Below are 20,160 nucleotides of genomic sequence, written 5' to 3'. Positions count from 1 at the left end.
TCCACAGGTGGTCTCAAACATGCTCTTCACTTACAGTGGGAGGGACTTCACTCCCCAAACCCCACCTGAACATGTTACCCAGCTGACACTAATCTCTTACAATTCAAATTTTTGAGAATTCTTTGGGAAAATAAAGGATTTTCATGCTAAAAGATTGCTTCAAATTTATTTAACTTCATTCCATCCTAAATATAAACACAGCAGTTTCTGTGCTGTGCAATGGATTAAAAAATAAAAAATAAAAAAGGAGCGTTATTTCAAGAGGAGGTTTTAAAACCATGTAAATTTTTCTCTGCCTCTCTTTGCAAGATTCACATCTCTGTTCACTGAGAGGATGTTAGCACTACATTCAACAGTATGCTTGTAGTATATATGCACAGGGAACACCTGTAAAACTTTTAAATAAATTTGCTGGGGGACTAATAACAGACAGGGAAACATGAGACTATTTACCCTGAACCTCATGTGGGTCTTGATTGCTGCTGCCTCTACATTGTTTCTGGAAGCTAAGATCGTATTTTTCATTTAAAACTAACTCATATATATATATATATATAAAAACATGTCAAACACACCACACTTTTCTTTTATGGGTACATCTCTTCCCTAAGGAATTGCCCCTGCAGACAGTGATGCAGACACACCTTCAGTGGTATGAGGCAGAAATTCCCCCGGAGAAATCTGTGAGCTTGCTTATATTATTGTGCAAAAGAAAGATGAGTAACATGAGGTGAACTAAAAGAAACAAAAATGGAACAAAATCACAACATAAACCAGAACTTTAGATTAACAAACTTAGGAGGGAGAATATGTGCTATTGGAATTAGGCCTGCTGTCTCTGAGAATACCGGCCCTAGCATCTTTCATCTGTCACTAAAAATTAAGTTCATAAAAAATGATCTTAGGAGAGGGTGTGATCACACTGCAGTGCCTGGAGAGCTCTCAAAGGAAGCACATGCTCGACAGTGTGATCACAGCGAAATGACAATGGTGTGATCTAAAAATAAATTGGTTCTTTGCTCTGAAGCAGGTTTCTCCCACAGATGCCCAAACCAGAGCCTCCAATTACTGCTTTAAGGGCTAGGCAGAGAAATAAGCAATCTGTGGATGGCACTTGTTTTCTACACACCACATCTGCACCTCAGGAAAGTAAGCTTGTTACTGTGTGAGAAAGCATAAACAAATTATTTGATCATAGGCTATGCATATGAGTAGACACCCACTCAAGTACTTTTATACTAAAGTCCCTTCCCAAACATCTAGCAACCCTTATTATTCATTGTCCAAGACAAGACTGGACCACAACAAATCGCAGTTCAGATCCCGGAGTGCTTAAAAATGAGCCTGTGAAGCTGTATCCAGCAGAGCATCATTTTGAGAGAAATAAGTCCTTTTGACAAGTCGATCATACAGTGGGCATAACTGCAAATGACTGTCCTGAATCCAAGCAGTCATCCATCACTGTCTGGGCTCAGTAGCTGTGCCAGGTACACTGCGGGGCTTGCAGCACTTCTGCATCGTCCTTCCCACAGACCTAAGAGCAAAGCAACCTATTTCCTCTGGTGCTCACTGAGCATCAATATGCCGCTGGGAAAACATTTCCCCTTCATTCAGCTGATGATCCGCCTGTAATGCTAATTGCAAGGACTACTGTAATTGCATCCTGTGTATTCTAGGTGCTGTTCTCATACAAAACAGAGCTCCCATCCTTGTACAAAAAAAGCTGTTTGTTTGCTGTGTATTATAAGTCACTAGGTACATACATGAACAAACAAAATGGTTAACATCTTATTAACATAAGATCCCCACTGAACAAACAGAAAGCCTTCTGGTATCCTAAGCTCTATATGTCCTGAGGCATAGAACAGTATTTTGCTTTATTTACTCTATATTCAGAAGAAAGGGTTCACAATCAAGATCAGGGGTGGGTTTGTTTGTTTGTTTTTCTCTCAGGTTTTCTATTTTAACAGAACAAAAAGAATAAACTTTGCACTGTTGTAGATGTCGGCGAACCCAGCGGGAAGAATGATGATGTCTAACTCCATTTCAGAAGGCTGAATGATTTCTTTATTATAATTATGTTATAATACATCAATATGCTATATAAAAGAGGGTACTAAATACTACATGCTACTTTCTCTAACTATCATATCTCACTCCTCACAACTCGTGACCCTTTTCTCCAGAGTCCAGACACAGGTGGATCCGATTGGCCATCAGGCCCAAACAATCCACCATGGTCCAACCAAGCGCTCACTCTGGGTAAACAATTCTCCAAACACATTCCACAAGAGGAAAAACAAGGAGCAGAAATAGAAATTGTTTTCTCTTTAATTTCTCTCTGTGCACCTCAATAAAAAATCTTGACAGAGAGAGAAATGTGCTTGCCACATTGCACCTTTGACTCAAAAATTGCTACCAAGAAAACCAGTTACAACAATGTAGCTGCTTTCCTGTTTTCTCAACCCTTTTAGCAAGTTTGGACATGGCCATTCACCTAGACTCCAAAAGAATTTTGGTGCCTAATTTGAGAAGCAATTAATCCCTAAAGCAGCCAGATTAGGTGAGATCTACCTGCATTCTTCTTTACCAAGCTGGTAAGCAGCTGGATCAGAGAAAACCCATTCCAAAGCCAAAGGGAAGTGATCTGCATCAGAAGTTACTGCACTTACTGAACAGCAACATTTGAGATCATCCATTCACTAAGTTCTTTACACAGTGGTGGCTACTTTCCCTTAAAATTGAGACAATTTTGGTTTTTGCCTAATGTTCTTTTTAACATAAATACATATAGAGACCAGCAAACAAAGCTCTACATCCTTGCTTGAAAATCACCTCAAATCACTCATCACATGTCTTCTATCAAATGCTGCATTCAGAGTGGATTGTTTACTAGCAAACAGATTTGGAATAGGCAAATGCTACAAAGAAACTATCCCAACCCCAGCATTTCTGTGATGCCATCAAGCATTTAAACTAATGGAGAAAAATATTTCAAAGCCAAACACCTTTAAGGTATCAGGACACTTTACAGTGCATAAGAACTTGAAAACTGACCCAAAATAGAAGTCTCAATTATCTCACACTGGACAGAAAAAAAACCACACCACTTCCAGAGATAGCAAATTTGCTCTGTTTTAATTTTTTTTCCTTTTACCAATCAATTAATTCACTGACATGAACAAATATTAGTTTAAGTTAGTGCCATACCAAAGACACTTGGTGACTTTATCCACCCTTGTTCCTCATCACAAACACCTCCCTTTGCTCCCTGTAAGAGTAGAGCATCTGCCCTGGAAGCCCAGAATGAGGCTGTCCAATACACACATGGCTGTGTAGCACATTGGCTCATCCTCACACTGCACCTCGGAAAGAATGGCTTTTCATGGCTGCTCTATCTGCAGAGACTGGGAATGCTCTGGCATTAAAGTGTGTGATACATCTCTGGGAAGCCAGGATAAAAAGATGTAAGCTGCAGGCCAGTGTACAATGGAGCAATTGAAAGGCCTCATAAGTACAATGTAGAAAGAGTAAATGTGCGTTTGTGTAGACACTTTCCAAAGTAACAAACAAAGGTGTTTACAAACTCATTTTAAGGTCTCTACAGGCAGACCTAAAGAAACACACCATCTCTCTAAGCTCCTGTACTAATACTAGCTATTCCTAGTCCTGGGGACTCCATTCTAAGCTAACATTAGCTTCATCAAAGCTCTGAAACTCAGTTTCAAATCACCTGCTCCTCTGCTTGCACCTGACCACCCACCCACAAGGAACGCCTGGTACACCAGGCAAACTTACTGCCCTCCCACATTGCTTCCAGACCATTTCCTCCTCCGTGCCAGGACAGGTCCCTGGATCCCTGGAGCTGCCACCTTGGCCTGCCTCACACCTCAGACTCCCTCAAGGACGGGACACCCGGTCCCGAGAAGCTCCCCTTTCACAGACAGGTCTGGCGGCTCCGACGGCATCGCTTGACCGAGCCTCCCTCCCGGCTCCTCTCACGCAGCCGAAAGCAGCACGGGAGTGATGCGGAGCCACACCCTGCCCTCAGCACCTGCTGGCCCGCGAGCAGGAGCGGAGCTCTCCGGGGGTGATAGCCACGGGCTACAAGAGTCGTAGCGCCCAGACGAGCCAGAACTCCGTTTCTGCCGTCAATAGCCCTGCTGCGTTTGCCTCGCAGCCAAGGGAGCGTGTGTGTGACCCCCAGCGGGCTCGCCCCGCGTCCCGTCACACCGGCACCTCCCGGGCACCTCCCTGCTCCCCCAGCCGCAACATCAGGAACAGCACCTGCGGACACGGGAAGTCCCACCGGGATTAACTGCAGGCCAATCGTACGCGTGTTCACCAAGCGCATGGAGCATCTTCTTCCCTCCCTTCTGAGAAATAAAATTTTGCAGTCATGAGGACTCTGGTCTCTCCTCTCCCCTGTACTCTTTAAACTGAAAGGAAGGAAAAAAACGGTGGGAAATGAAGAATAGTTTAAAGAGCACGAAGAGTGCTGAAAAGACTAAGAGAGTCGATATCCAAGTAGAGGGTTCAGGAAACAGCCCAGAACACAAAGTCAACTCCTACCTTCTGCATGTGGCTGTGACAGGTGAGCACAAAAGTTGGAGACACACTGCACTCAAGCTCCAGAGCCTACTTACCAATCTTTCTTGTTGAAACAGTGGCACTTCAGTGCTCTTCTCCCCTGCTTCTGTTTGGTTACTAATCCTTACTGCACAGGAAAAGCAGAGTTGTGTTTCATTTAACCCCTTCAGCCTCTCAGTTTCTTCTCAAGAGTTTTCACTTTTGCTTTGGGAAGCCAGCACCGTAAGCATGCATACAGGCACACCTGCCTTGGAATTGTTTCTAGCTTCTGTAGTCTGTTTGTGAGCACACACATGAGCTCCAAACTGTGCCTAAAGTTGTTGCAGGGGTGGAGCCCTTTGTAACTAGTTTTATTTTATCTGTCGGCATCGTATCAAAAGAGAGACAGTTATCCACAGATCCCTTCAGTATTCATTTTCAGTAAGTTCTTAACTCTGAAAAAAACCAAAGACTTCACATTTACTTTAAAACTACAGCCTGAATCACAGTTCATAAATAAACTTTTGACAAAAGAAACTTCAAACTTAAATACAATTCACAGTTAGATTTGGGTCTAGGCAAAGTTAAGCAGACCCTAAAAATCTGAAAATAGCAGTAATTTGGATACAGACCTGAATTTAACCAAAGACAATGGCAGCACAGGTTTCTCTATTTTTTTCCTCTAACAAATGCCATGCAATTCAGAAACCCCCTGAAAACTCCCTTGAAGGAACAATTTAACAACATAAAAACTGTTAAAGGAAAAGGAATCTAGTTGGACGCATTACAAGGAAAAACTTGTGGTTTTAATCATGTGGATACTAGAGAAAACATTGCATAACAACTTATGTGTTGTTTTATTTTGCAAACAGATAAATCTGCCTCCCATTGATTTTGTCCTCTGCATAGTATAAAACAAATAAATAATGAAATACAGAGACCACAGATCTAGAAAAATAGATTCTGGTCAATTATAACAGCAATTTTAACAGCTGTTAGCATTTCAACCCTATTTAATATGATGACTGAGGTTTCCTAGATTATGAGAATAGTTTTAAAGTTTTAGATTTGGGTTGGTCTTTTATGTTTTGCCTTCCAGTTTTAGAGTCCTTTTTCATAAGTAGCTAATTTGTAACTGTAAGAGAGAGAGCCTTGCTTTCCAAAGGAAAGATGAAGCTTCTATTTTCAGGTAACTCCACATGTTGGATCTTCTATGGAAGACATCAAGATGTGTAATGAAATCTCCAGAACTGGTATCACCACTGTCCTCTTGGCCATGCTGCTGCTTTAGATAACCAAAATGGACAATATCCTTGCCAACTGTTGACAAGCCTAGATGTGCACACCTCCAAATGGAAGTTTCTAGCAGACTCGTAAATGCATCAGACATAGAAGCATTTTTTCCCAAGGATACATCTCTCTTCTCCCTGCTGTTCAATCCCTGTCTAGCAGCTAGCCATGAAAGGTACACAGTGCTCAAATCCTACCATTACTCATCCCACAGGAGACAGAGTTCAAATAAAAGTCACATCTTTTCCACAAGCAAAAGCAATCCTGTATTTTCCTGTCAAAGCTAACCCTGCCACAATAAACAAGGATAAGCCCTAACAGGAAACCCAACACAAAATGGCAACACCACCAAGCAGCAGGGAGCCACAAGATATTGAAAGACACAATACACCCCAGAAGAGCATCTAATGGTGGTGCAGGTGCATGGCTACTTATGTTTTCCTTGTCAGGAGAAACAAAAATTTAACATTGTTAATGCCTAATTAACAATATAGAAATTATTGTCCTGCCTCCTTAGATTCAAATCTTCTCTTAAGAAAAATAAATTTGGGCTGTGGGCCAAGCTGTGATCCCTCCTTTTGCATCACAAAGTGGTTACATGAGCATGTGCTTTTTATTTTTCCACCTGTACTCTCAATTAGCCACCGGCTAACGCCATCCTGCTAGGTGTCACCTTATATCCTAACCCTTAATGATACTTGGTCAAACCAATACCTGAAGCCCTGACCTTCTGTGAATCAACTTAACTTTCAGATCAGTTTAAAGCTTTTAGCCCATTGGCAAGAAAAAGCTGGAAATCCAATCCCAAAGGTTCAAAAACTAGAAGGCAAAACCCCCCACAGCTTCAGATGAATTTATAAATACCCAATCATTAAAATGCCTCTCATAGCCTCTCATAGTGGGATCCTCAATTAATGTTTCTTTTTTACATACCAAACTTAATAATGTTCTTGTAGTTCTTGTGTTCTTGTTGATAAGCTACAAGGCAGAGACAGGGAAAATGTGACTGCTCATGTTGGAATCTAGCCAGGATACATCCAAAAAACAGCTGTGCCTACTGCACTAAAGCAGTGTAAACACATCTGGATTAATTTTAACCCCATACAGACTTAATAGATGAGCTCCTGAGATGCTGAAATAAAAAAAGAACTGAGCAGACTTTTACCACAACTAAGCAACATGAAACATCAATTACATTTATTTTATTAAAAAAAAAATAAGAATAATCTGCTCATACTTCCTGGTTCCTGCAGTGATGTGACAAAATCAGAAGCTGTTAGTGTAGGATTTGAGCTTGAGGCCAGTGCTTACCTAGAAAAAGGCAATGCAAATATGAAGTAAACCTTTGCCCTGTGGTTTCACAGAAAGTTTTGCATAGGTACCATTCCTCTGGGAGAAAGGACATTACCCTTTAGTGAAAACAAGATAATACACTTCTCCAAGACCATTCTCATCTCTTGGTAGGACACTGCCAGGTCACTATGGAATGAACAAAGCAGGACCACAGGCATTTGCCTCTTGCCACTAGGTCTATCCAGTGGCTAGCTGGGCATCTGGGTTTCCCAGATGAGGTCAAGAAGAAACAGTTGAGATGAATGCCTAGTGAATGGATACTGCTGAACATGATATCCCTTCTAGCCTGATCACTGCAGTGCTTTTGGCAAGAAGCAACCTCTACAGGAGTTGTGGCATTGGGATTTCAACAGTTACATGGCCAGAGGTCAGCAGTAAGACTTCTGCTTTCTCTTTTGTTATACTATTCATGATAAACTACCAGGATTCCTTATTGCTAGAGGCCGTTTCCAAAGACTGTTGAAAGATCTGCATGCTTTACTGGACAGGGCTCCAGTCTAACTGGTTATGGCTAACACTTACAGCACTGCAGCACTTAGCTGGTCACCAGATACCCACCACGGTGCGCTATCACTCCTCATCCTCAACATGACAGAGAGAGAAAAACTGGTGGAAAAACTTGTCAAACATGATAAATACAGGAAGATTACTCACTGATTGCTGTCATGGGCAAAAGAAACTTGACTTCTGAGAAATTAATTACTGAGAAATAAAACCAAAATATCCTGCTTCTTCCCCAGGGGGTACTTAACACCTAACTCTTCTACCTCCTGTCCTCTCCTGCTGAGCAGCAACCACAAAATTCAGGCAAGACTCACAAAGCCTCCAGAAGAGAAGCTTGGGCACTCATGCAAGGAAGAGAAGAATCTGTGTTCAGTTTGGTTTCAGAATTTGAACCTCCCAGGAGACTACTGTGATCAGGAAACCATGGCATAGTCATTACAAACTGGTGTTCTTGATGGCTAATTTTGCCATTTAGCCAAAGAGCAAGAATCTGGGGTGTTGTGATTATGGCTGGGTAATGTTTTTTAAAAAATGGGATGGATACCATACTTTGCTTTCAGAATAATGCTCTTAGATAAGAGCAATGGCCTTATGAAGAGAAATGGACAGCCATTGCGTTTAGCCTACTACTTGCATTTTACCCAGAGGATATGCTCAAATATTTCCGAGCACAGGATAATACTGAACAGTAATCTTACAACCAAGGCAAGTGTGTTGATGGCTGAATGAGAAGGTAAAGAAATAAGGGTCTCTGGGATGTCAAATCGAGTCCACTGCTACTGGGGACATATGGCATGTCTCTCTTTCCATCAGCTGCACAAGGGTCTGTAGGCTTCAGCTTATTCTGAAAACAATAAGACTTTTGACACACTGATTTTTTAACTTATAATTTTTTAAAGAAATCATGGTAAAGTAAGTTTTGATTCAACCTGAACTGAGCTTTTTTCAAATTTGAATAGTGCACCAATAACTGCATTCTTCCCAGACTCTCACTCACCTTTGCAAGATAGGCATGTCATTTAGTCCTCTGAATGACAGCTTCTCAGTATACAGAATGAATCCTGTCAACCCTTCAGGAAAAGCAGCTCAATTCCATGTTCAGGAGACATTACAAAGTCCTTAGAGGAAGGCTGGAAAGTGTATTACACACCAATGGGCCCTGCTGTACAAGTTAACTGCACCAAAGCCCATCATCCTCCTGCAGTATCTCTTGCACTGGTTTATCTCTGCTGTAGGGGCCTGGCAACACATGGACTCTTTCACCTGCTGTGGGCTGCTGCAGAGGAGCTGACCTGTACTTTTGTATAGATACAGCTGCAAACAGAGCTGATTTTATTGTGGTTTGCCAACATACAGCCACTGAAGTCAGCAATGAAAGAGAACAAAGACGTATCAGCTTCATTCCTACCTAGTCTCCCTTCTTGGACACTTTCATATAATGCAGCTCAGAACTGTGGAAACCAAAGCAGACATCAGTATTTTGCTATAATCTGCTCCAGGAACAGAGCCACTCATAGGCACTTGGTCTAGCAGGATTCTCTTCTCTTAGTCCCTTCTTGACAACTGAGCCAATTCCTGTGCTGTGCTCTCCAAGAGAGCCTTCAAATAAATTTACTCTTCATATTCAAAGAATTAGATACCTCTCTTCATCCATTTCCAAGATGAGTGAGATGGCAAGCCTGTCACTTCATATTTATTTTGATTCTCAACCAAATCAGGTGAAACTTTTATTCAGGCCAGCTTTCTAAACAAGCTGATAGCGCTACACCAAGTTTCAGCTTGGCCGTTTAAAGACCGTTTAAAGAAGAAAAGCAGCATGTAATGATAATGTCAGTGTTCAAAAAGCAAAAAACAACTTCAAAGTGCTGTGACTAATTCCATGCAAACTTTGTTGTGAAAGGCACTCCAGTACACTGCACCTCGGGATACAAGTGAAGGCACCATTCCATTGCTAAGACTATACTTGGATACACAAAGATTTGCCTGTAAAAATCAGAGGAACTACATGCAATGGAATGAACATTGTTTTTAAACCAGCCTAACTACTCCTGTCATGTACAGCAAAACCAGGACACAACTGAGTCTGTTGGAAGGGAAGTGGTGTTAATTTTTTCTAGCATTGAATAGCACATCTAGTTTTTCTGATGCCCCACCCCAAATCTTAGGATATTTACAGGAAATAATTCTAACAGCTTTCCTTATAAGCAGACACTTTGAATCCTGCTAATTATTAAGAAACTGATCATAAGGGCATTGTGATCCCATTTTCTTTTTCTGTATCATGGATTTATTGTGTAGGGCAAACTTGGCAGCCACACAGAGAATCTCATTTAGAGAGATTAACCTGTGAACACAGAGAGATCTGGAGGATCTGTGTCCACTCCTTGATGCACAGGATTTAAACAAGAATAATTATATCCAGCAAACATAAACACACACACTCAAAAAGTAATATATACATGCATGAAATGAGGCAATGCCTTATCCAGAACAGACACTCCCTCAGCTGTTTGTTTTCCTTTTATTTTGGTTTTACATTTTAATGATATATAAAAAGTAGAAGAAACCACAGCTGGTAAGCAGATTTGAGCTAGAGAACTGATTTCAAGGGAAAACATTTTTAGTTCTTATACAAACAAATGTAGTGATTAATGTCGATTTCTTGTGCTCCCTAAGCTGTTGCTGGTGATCAAGGAGCAAAGGGTCAAGGCTGGCCATTTGTATTCAGATAACATTTGAAAACATAAAGGGCAGTCTCCAAACTCCCAAATGTTTTCTGGATAATCCAATCTGCTCCACCCAAAATAGAAAAAAATGAAAGTCTACATCACACAAATTTAACAAAACATGTTATCACATGAAACAAAACCAGAAGAACCTGTTCCCCATGGATGCCACACAAACATCAGCCCTTTGCTCAGAAGGTCTTGCCCAGAGCTCATTCAAAATCTGAATTTCCAAAGGCTTTGGACTTGGCATAGACTGATGTGGCAGAGAGGAGGGCAAAGAAGGAACAGTAACCAGCTAATTCTAGGCCTGATCTCAGTATTTTGTAATGATTGACAAAACTACAGTTACTTTCACCATGGCTGGACTGAGTCCTAAGAGAAAGTCTTGCTGAACTATTCTGCCCTGCCCAAACCTGTAGGAAAACCAAAGCAGGCAGGTTTCCCTTCCCTCCGAGCTGACTCCCTTTCCCCCCACAGAGTGTACCTGGGCTCCTGGTGCCTCACACCCTGAGGCCCTCAGCAATGGAAACAGCTTCTCTGCTTCTCACAAGCATCAGCCCTTGCTGGGAATAGGGAGCTTGCCAGGCAGAGATAACAATATAGCAAAGCTTTGGAGGGAAAAAAGAAGCTGGCTACATCAAAGCCAACATGAAGAAAGATCGTCCTGGAACTATTCCAGCTATTCTCCATTTAAACATTCAGGCTTTTTCTCTCAGCACTCTTTCCACACTCCCCCCAGAGATCTCATGCTATTCACTGTGGAGTCTAAAGTCACCTGCTTTTAGCTGGGCTTGGCGCTGCCTACCACAAATGCTGCATAGGAGATACAGAAGCAGAGAAAAAAGTTGAAAGCAAAACCTCTGACAAGCAATTCTCACCCCCACGCCCACATGCATTTATCCCTCGTAATTCCCAGTCCATTTATACACATTACTTCCGCTAAAGAAAAGTAAATCCAGTGCCAAAACATAGCCCTTTGGTTAAAAAAGTGTTATATTCAGCAGAGGTTTTAACTCTAGCATACTAAACACAGAGTCATTAGGATTTAACACCATTGAAATGGAAATGGAGACAGAAACCTTTCCAGTTCTTATACTCCACTTTGGAATTGGAAGAGTACAACACCAACTGTAATTGCATTAACAGATCTTCTGGAACAACATGCCCTTGATAGAAAGTACTTGGAAGCATGAGGCACACATAAGCTCTTGCTGATGTCTTCCAGCATCAGGCAGCAAGGAAGCTGACACCCTACTAAGGACAGCATTACAGCCTTGCTGCCCAGCAGAGAAAAGTCAGCAACAAAACAGAGCAACAGGGGCTGTCAAAACGATGATCCTTCTCTCCATCTCAGCAGACTCTCGTGGTACAGCTCTCTCAAGTGGCTCAAGGCAGTGACAGTTCTTTTCCCAGGCTCTGTCCTTGTGCAACCCCTACAGGGCATGAGAAGGTGCCCAGAACCTTGGCAGCTGTTTCTATATGCCTATGGCTCAGATCTCTGACAAGGGATTCTGGAATGAGATTTCTCTCCCAGCATAATGAAGTCTTTAGTCATTAACAAAGAAGCCTTCTGGGGTAGAATTCCAGCTGCGCCTGAGATCTTGCCTCCATAGAGATGATTTTTTTCCAGCACACAGGTTTAGTCTGAGGAGAAAGGGAAAGGGTTGCTTTTACCAATCCAGGGATTTTCAGTTGCAGCAGTTGAAGGTTTCTGTTTACTCTTAGATCAGGGTAAGAAATCTCTTGCTTCTCCTTCCTGCCACTTCACAGCTGCCGGTTGAGCTTCTGTGCTTGCCGCTCCTTTGCCTCAAAGGCAAACTTTGTGTCCTGCAGCTGGGCAATGGCCTCCTTGGCCTCCTTCAGGTCCTGACAGATGAGCTCGTACTTCTCTGTCAGCTCTCTGTTCTCTCGGCGCAGCTCCTGTACCACCTGGTTCACCTCCTCCGTCTGCTTGGTGCAGTGGATCTTCAGCTGCTCTACCTCAGAGAGCATGATCTCCATGTTCTTGACCAGTGACTCCAGTTTCTCTTTGGACATGGTGTCAGGATCAGTTCTATTGAGTCTGCCCAACCCAAACCCAAAAGGGACAAAGAAAGCCACTCTGTGCAACATGCACCAGGACGTCTGGCAATTACAGTCTTGTGGTCTCTTTTTATACTCCCTGCTGCTCATCCTCCTCCTCCTCCCTTCCCTTTCCTTCCCCAAAGTGTCTCTAATCTTCTTTGCCTGGTTAATCTACTTATTTTTATTGCGTTGTAGAAATCGACTGAAGGGCTGACAGCCCTGCAGTAACATATGTGCTGTGCAGCAAAAGCCAGAGCAATAATGAGACTTCTGTGCAGCCTGTCCACAGAAAAACAGCTTTCATCTGGAGAATTCTCTTAGGAACTCCTTGCAGTACCCATTAAAGTACAAAGAAACCTCTTCAAGCCAGATGCCTACTGCAGTCCTGTGCACCCAGACCCAAGAGCACAGCCTGACTTTCATCTTACATATACTAAGCAAGCTTAGTATATGTACATATGTACATATGTATGCTTACATATGTAAGCAAGCTTACAGCAATACAAATCATGTATAGGCAAAGAGAACTAACCTCAGTTTCTCCTCCTCTATCTTAATCTTATGTTTGAGCAAGATGGAAAGAACGAAATATAAAATTCATCTGTTTTTTTCCCAGGAGATCTATCCAACAACAAATGCTGCAGCAGCCTCATCTTCTCTTGAAAGCAGTCACAATGGTTATCTCAATCAGTGGCAACCACAGTTTCTGGGCCATGTACCACATGAAGGTGGCTTGTGTTCTTTTAGGGACATGCAGGCTAGAAATTTTAAACCCTGGTACCCCTTCCCTCCCTTCAGCTCCATCAGCAACACTGGCCCCAGAATTCACACAAAAATTTACTCCTGTACGCACTTGCTACCCACAACAGGGTGGCAAATGGCTACAGAGCACTATTGAACTTGTGAGAATCACAACTGAGACATGCCAAGCTCAACACCCCGATTACTCAGGTCATCATACAGCAGGGTGATCCCAGCAGCCACAAGGGATTAAGTGAGTCTGGCCGACTTTCTGAAGTTTGACCCAGACTTTCTTATGTATCCAGTTAATTAATGCACTTGCCTAGACAATAAGTATCATTAATTAGCCAAGTATCTGATGTAACAATATCACCCTTGAGAAATTAATTTGTCTGAGGTGATATCATATGTGGCACCCCAGGAAAGAACCCATGCTATTTAGCATTGATTGTGTGGCCAGGGGGAACAGACCATGGCAGAGACAAGAATGAAGGTTTTCTCTTGGGGAACTTGCAAACTAAGGACAGAAAAGTATGTCTCTCTCCTTCGTCCCCACATCAGGAATATTTCCTTCAGGCTGAATCTGCACCTTTTCAGAAGCCTTCAAACTGTTCTACATACCCAGAGAAAGGCAGAATCTCATTTGCCATACAGCACAAAGACGTGGATCTGTGCTCACTGCATTCACCTCACAGAATCACATTCCAGTGCACAGTATTGCATAATGGCCTTTACTCTTGCATGCTGTTTTGCAATTCCAGGTCCCCTTAAAAGGAGCCTGTAGTACCATCACATACATTCAATACCAGATTGAGAGAGGATACATGTGTTCATGTGCAGAGCTCCCCCAAATACATTTTTTCTTCACTTTTCTCCAAAAAACGTTGCTTTTTTCAGCTACGGAGAGTTTCAGAAGCTTCATCCCACAACTCATTGCCCCTTCTTCCCTGCTCAGCTCAGAGAAATAAAGCTCTTTCTTCCAGGAAGTTTTACATCTCCTCCAGCACTGGATGAAAACACTGCTGGATGTTGGCCAAGCTCTGACAGTGTTCAAAGGCCTGGGACTTCTCACAGCTGGAGGTTAAAGAGTTGCTCACAAAGCCAGCCATCCTACTGCCTCTCACACAAGTGCACAAGCAGACCCCTCTCATCCTGGCAGATGGAGCACTTTGCACCACACTTTGAAATGAGCAGAGTGACATCCTTCAGATGAAAAGAGAGTGGGAGAATCTAAACATAATTAGAATATGTCCTAAAGTCCTTGAAGAAACATTTGCACTGGCTGTCAGCCCAGATCCCACGTGATGCACATGGTACTGGAATAGGCTGGAACATGCTGCAGCATTACAAAACAGCAGGTCTTCATTAGTGAGGAATCTTCCCTGTCTCCACAACTGTACATGCTGCACCCAAACAGTTTAAATCAAGCAGAATTACAATGATGCACAAAGGGAGTGCCACAGAGGCCACCTACTTGGTTATCAGTAATTGATACATCATCTCTCACTGTCTTACTCTCAAAATTCTTTAAGTTGCCTTGGATACAGACAGAATCTTGGCAACAGAAAGGGGGTAAGAGACACTACTGAAATAACAATATAAAATGAAAACAAGGAGTAGCATGAGATAATTTTCTACAAAAATATGGGTATTGTTACTATGCTTTGTTTGATTTAAAATATTATTTGATGAAGTAACAAGTAGGAATTAAAAGCTCATGAAAATTGCAGTGAGAGAATGATGCAAAAATCACTAGACCTACTGCAACAAGATTAACTTGAACTGTAGCTTCTTACCTTTAGTCACTGCTGGACTCCACTGTTGCAGATAAACTGGAGAAAAAGGCAAACACCAATAGTGAATCCAGCTGGGGAAAAATGCAGAACAGCATACCTGAGAAAAACAATTAAAACCACAAGAATTCAGAGGACATGGACACACAGCAAACAGCAGTCTTAGGGCTGTTGACAGAAAGACAGAAATTAGTGACAATATAGCAGGGGAAAATAATAAAGCACTGCTAGATTGTATTTCATAGAAGCAGTGCACTGTAAGGGAATGAGGTAGGACCAGCTTTTCCCTCCACCCTGCTGGAGGGAAATGTAATGTTTTGTTCTGGACATTTGTCATAAAGGGACCAAGAAAGAGTTTGAAACTTAGACAAGTGTTCAGAGAAAATGATGATATCAAAAAATGTGAGCTCTATGAACCAAGTTTAAGAAGAAGGATTGAAAACTACATGGCAAGGTATTTCTAAGACTGTTTTGCAATTATGTCCAGGTCCTCTGCATGTTCTAGGAAAGATAGCTCAGCTGGAAGAGTATTTCTGTAATTTCTTAGGGCTTGACTGTGCAATTGTAATTTTGAAAACACCTGGGATTTCTGTGGTCTCAGCCAAATGGTACTTCTCTTGTTATTTCATAGCCATATTAAATCAGGAAAAATTAGTGTTAAACTTCTCACTACAGTACATGCTACACTGAGAGACACCACTGACAAATCTATCAGCTCTTTTGTGCATATTCTTTCTCTATTCCACCTTTCACTCTGCATATGGGTTTGAGATATACGAAAGAAGGAAACACAGAGCTAGTTAAGAACAAAACAGGGGAGCAACCACTGGGAGCACCCATTCCTGCTCTTGTGGATGGAAGGAAAATTGTAGAAAGTGGCACTAGTAGAAGTGAAACTTGTGCTTTTCCATAATGGGTGGGAGCTACATCATCTGACTACCTCACCACACTCAGCTATGCTGGTTTTAGCACTAGAAGCAAATGGCAGTATGAGGCTGCCAAGCTAAGGATGGTTCATGTGAGACATACTTGTGCTTCTTCACAGGTCTCTGAGCCAGAGAATCACCTACTCCTTTCACTCAGAGGCACACACAAGCCAGAAATGCAGTTTTCCCATCACGTTCATACCTCTGAGAGTCTGAGAAAGAGACACAAAAGTCATACTCGTTCAGAAAGCAGACCACAGGTGTTCCAGCTTCTAGTGTATTTAACAGGGGCCCTGGGAACATTTGAGGAGAAAATCATTAAGCTACCTCACTCTCTCTTTGTAGTTTTCCCAGCAACACAAGAGGGACAATTCACTATCCTATTTTAAATGGAAAAGTGGCTTTTAAATAACTGCTCGGGGTGAAAAAGCAAGCTATTTGGTACAAACACTGCAAAATAAAGCTTCACATTTCTTATCTTCTCAGGCACATACTTAGATTGCTGTATCTACTTCTAGATTTTCCAGTCACAGATGCAAAAGTACAATGCAATGTTCACACAACAGTTGTGGGAGACAGCACTGTAGTTTCTTAGTAGACAGCTTCAGGTTATCATCCTCAGTTAACAATGGTCATTATTTTAACAATTGATTTTTTTTAAAGACATATAGTATGCCACTAACTGTAGTGAAAACATTAGAGCCCTCCAATCTGTTTTTTCTTGCAGCCTTTTCACTTAAACCTGATTTATCCCCAATGGTATGTCTAGCAGCCAGTGCAGCATTTGCAACCTCCATACTTCACCATCTAAGTCTACTAGGGTAAATGCATTTTATACAAAATCATTACAAGATGGAGTATAAGGAGCTCTCATCTCTATATTCATAGTAAAACCGCTTGAAAAAACAAAACAAAATCAAAACAACATAAAAACTCCCTAAAGACCAAGCAGCACCTGGAGGCACTGACCATTCCTGCACCAGAGTGGGAAACATTTGTCCCCTGCTATTCAATTTGTTTCTAATAAAAGACAAATACCATTGTTCCCTGTGCCCAAATACTCAGCTCTGTGTAAGACATTGACATAATGATGATCTCATCCTGCAGAGTTCAGAGACTATTGATATAATCTGCTCTCCTATTAAAACACGAGATTTATTTTTTGCCACTATTGTAAGCATTAACCATATCTCATGCAATTTGGCAGAACTTGAGTTTAGCTGCACATAAAACTACATGATTTACAGGTTTTGATCTAAAATACTGCACCAAAAGGATATCTACCAAAATTGTGATCAAAATCCTTGACACAAATAGCATGTCTCAATAGCGCAGGTGTCGAGAGATTATTAATGTATCCATTAATGTATTAATGGATACAGAGGTACCTTTTCCCATTCTGCCTCTATCTACTCATCAGCCAGATCAAAACTATTAATTCAGCATAATAGAGCTCAGTAAAATAAAAATTGATACCTTTAACAGAATTGTTTCCAAACTGGAAAAATACCAAGAAGTGGTAAGAAAAAATACCTAAGAAAAATAAGAAGAAAAATAAGAAAAATACCAAGTAGTGACAGGTGACTTTTATATAAACTGAAATAAAACCCCCTCCAACCCTTTACTAGGATTTTTACCATCTAGGGAGAAGAAGAAAACAGGTCCCACATGTCATAAAACTATTTAATATTTGAGGTGAAAAAATTTCCAGAGCAGGACAGTGATGAATCCTTCAGATTAAATCAAAGAGTGAAAAATATTAATGACTATTTTTAAATGTTAAGAATGTTTCAAAACAAAAGCTCTTCTTTAAATAAGAAATGGTTTTGTTCAGAATGTCAAACCGGAAAATTTGCAAAGCCCCTCTAAACAATAGCACAAGGAGTTCTGCTGGGAAGACATCCTCCATGGCACCTAACCACATTTCTGGTGAGGAAACTACACCACAGGGGATTGTTCAAAGGCCTTTCACCCCTACACCAGCCTCCTTGGCCTGTGAGGGTGCTCCCTCTCCATAGAGCCTGAAGTCAGCGCTGTGAGAAGGAAAGGGAAAAAAGAAGGAAACATCTTCCTTGTCCCTTAGAGCAGACTGGGGCCTGCCAGCATCTCCACAGCCTGCAAGGGCAGATCAGATGCACAGGATTCAAATGATGGTCTCAGTAAGTCAGTGAGCAACACACCCCGAGGAGTAATTAGATCTGATGACAACACAACAGTCAATGGTTTGCCTATACATCTTTCCATGTCATGTTGAATTAAGGGTTGCTGGAAAGGAGGGGAGTGAGCAGAAAACAATTATCCATAATCAAAACTTTATAGAGGGGGAAAAAAATATTTTTTAATTTGCAAATAAGTAATTTTAGAAACATTCTTTCATTTATTCTGCAGTGGGATTTTTTCCTAAAGACTGAGTGTCCATCCTGACAGAACATGCAAACTTCAGGAAAACAAACAAGTAAAAATACCCAATCAGGAAAACAAACAAGTAAAAATTCCCTAACTGTTGCTATTATTCAGTACATATAAACTGAAATACCGGTTCAAATAAAAGAAAAGATGCCCACTGATTATTTGCAGGACATGGCATTATGCAATCTGGTCCTGTAACCAGACTACACCAAACAAACTGGCAGTGGCGCAGATGTCAGTAATTACTGAGAAATTTGATCTGGTGAAAAGAAAGGCCTCTTTTAGTTCTAGATACATGTGAACAAACACTCACGTCATTTTTGGTTCACGATGCCAAATTCTATTATAATGATTATTTTGACATGACATTTAAAACTCTCCTTACCCAGCTAAACCAATCTCCAAAACACAGCTGAAGAACTTCTCAGTTGTCTGCGGATTTCCCTTGACTACCTGTTGTACATTTAAGAATAAGTCAGTCTGCATTAGCCAAATACATCAAGGAAGTGTTAACTGTGTTCACTATTCAGCAATATAAAAATACAACTCAACGTTGATTTAGAAACCTCAGAGACTGTAAGGAATGGAAGCATTCAGGATGAAAGGACTTCCTCAAAAAGGATGCTTTTAAACTATGGGAGAAGCTTGATATCAGCAAGCTCTTGCTAAGGAACTGCCTAGGAACAGTTTCATTTAACCATGACAAGTTGTCAATGCCAAAACACTGGTAAAAATGAAGGCTGGCTTCCCAGATGACTGGAGAACAGCTTGTCATAAGATCAGTCTCTCAGCAAATCTCAAACACTATCAAAGTAGACAAAAAGTACTAAATTTTCTGGGGGCAACAAGAAGCATCTTCTCAGTACCGTATCCCTAGCTCCCTGTCACATAAACAGCCTTGACAATCTTTAAGCAGATTATGTACACAACAGCTTCATCTCCAGAGGAAGTGGGATTAAAAGGTTTATTGCTACTATGACAACAGCCAGGTTCTGCTGTTCTTAAAATAGTTTCAAAACCTTAGCAGTGACTGGAAATGCACATATGCCTCCCCTACAGGATTCATCATGTACTAAATACAGTCCTCCAAAAAGAAATCATTTTATAGCAGTCTACTTTTTTAAGTATATATTTTTATCTTGCTCTTTAATCCCTTGTTACGAGCACTATGAATAGAAAGCAGTAAAAAAGGCACAGTGCTGCCATGTGGGTGTGATTACAGCTTTAGAAGTGATTACTGCTGGGTGCTGGCTGCAGACACCAGGACAGGCACTGCCACCAAACAATAATCACGCCTTTGCAGCACCTCTGCACCATGGGCTGTCATCAGGCCTCTATCTGCTCCATGCTGCCATTTTTGTCCTTACAAATGTTCCCCTTGATGCCCACAGATATGCTGTTATGTCTAAGGCTAAATTAATTTCTCCCCCATAGGAACAACTGGAAGTACAATTTGTCACACAGTTATCAGTGAGGCCTGGGTGTAAGTGTGCCAATAACTACATGGTAGTTCTTCTTCACTTGAGTATGCTATTGAATCAGTGATTAGCATTTTGTTACTGAGGATGGTTAAATAAACCATTGATTCAATCAAATATAGAGCTGCTACACTTGATGAACATCCAGCTGTGCTCTGAGGCATTCTCCAAGTACATTCATGCTGACTTGTACAACAAAGCCAGTGAGAAGTACAACATTTAATTCTGACAGCAGCACTACCCCAGATCAAAGTGGTTAACCCCTAACAGTACTGAAATCAGAAAATTAATATGAACACAGAAG

The 20,160-nt window shown here is 41.4% G+C and overlaps 1 protein-coding gene across 1 annotated transcript in view; it reads right to left on the bottom strand.

Moving 5' to 3' along the window:
* The window catches only part of PAPLN (papilin, proteoglycan like sulfated glycoprotein), a 62,254-nt gene extending 47,159 nt beyond the window's left edge, over positions 1-15,095 (bottom strand). The window contains 1 exon segment of the mRNA XM_053945112.1: positions 15,047-15,095. The gene's annotated coding sequence lies outside the window, so the exon portion shown is untranslated.
* Between the last annotated feature and the right edge of the window lie 5,065 nt (positions 15,096-20,160).

The sequence above is a fragment of the Vidua chalybeata genome, chromosome 6 (genome assembly GCF_026979565.1).
Source record: "Vidua chalybeata isolate OUT-0048 chromosome 6, bVidCha1 merged haplotype, whole genome shotgun sequence".
Classification (NCBI taxonomy): domain Eukaryota; kingdom Metazoa; phylum Chordata; class Aves; order Passeriformes; family Viduidae; genus Vidua; species Vidua chalybeata.
Note: the sequence above shows the minus strand (reverse complement) of the source record. Positions and strands in the feature narration are given on the sequence as shown.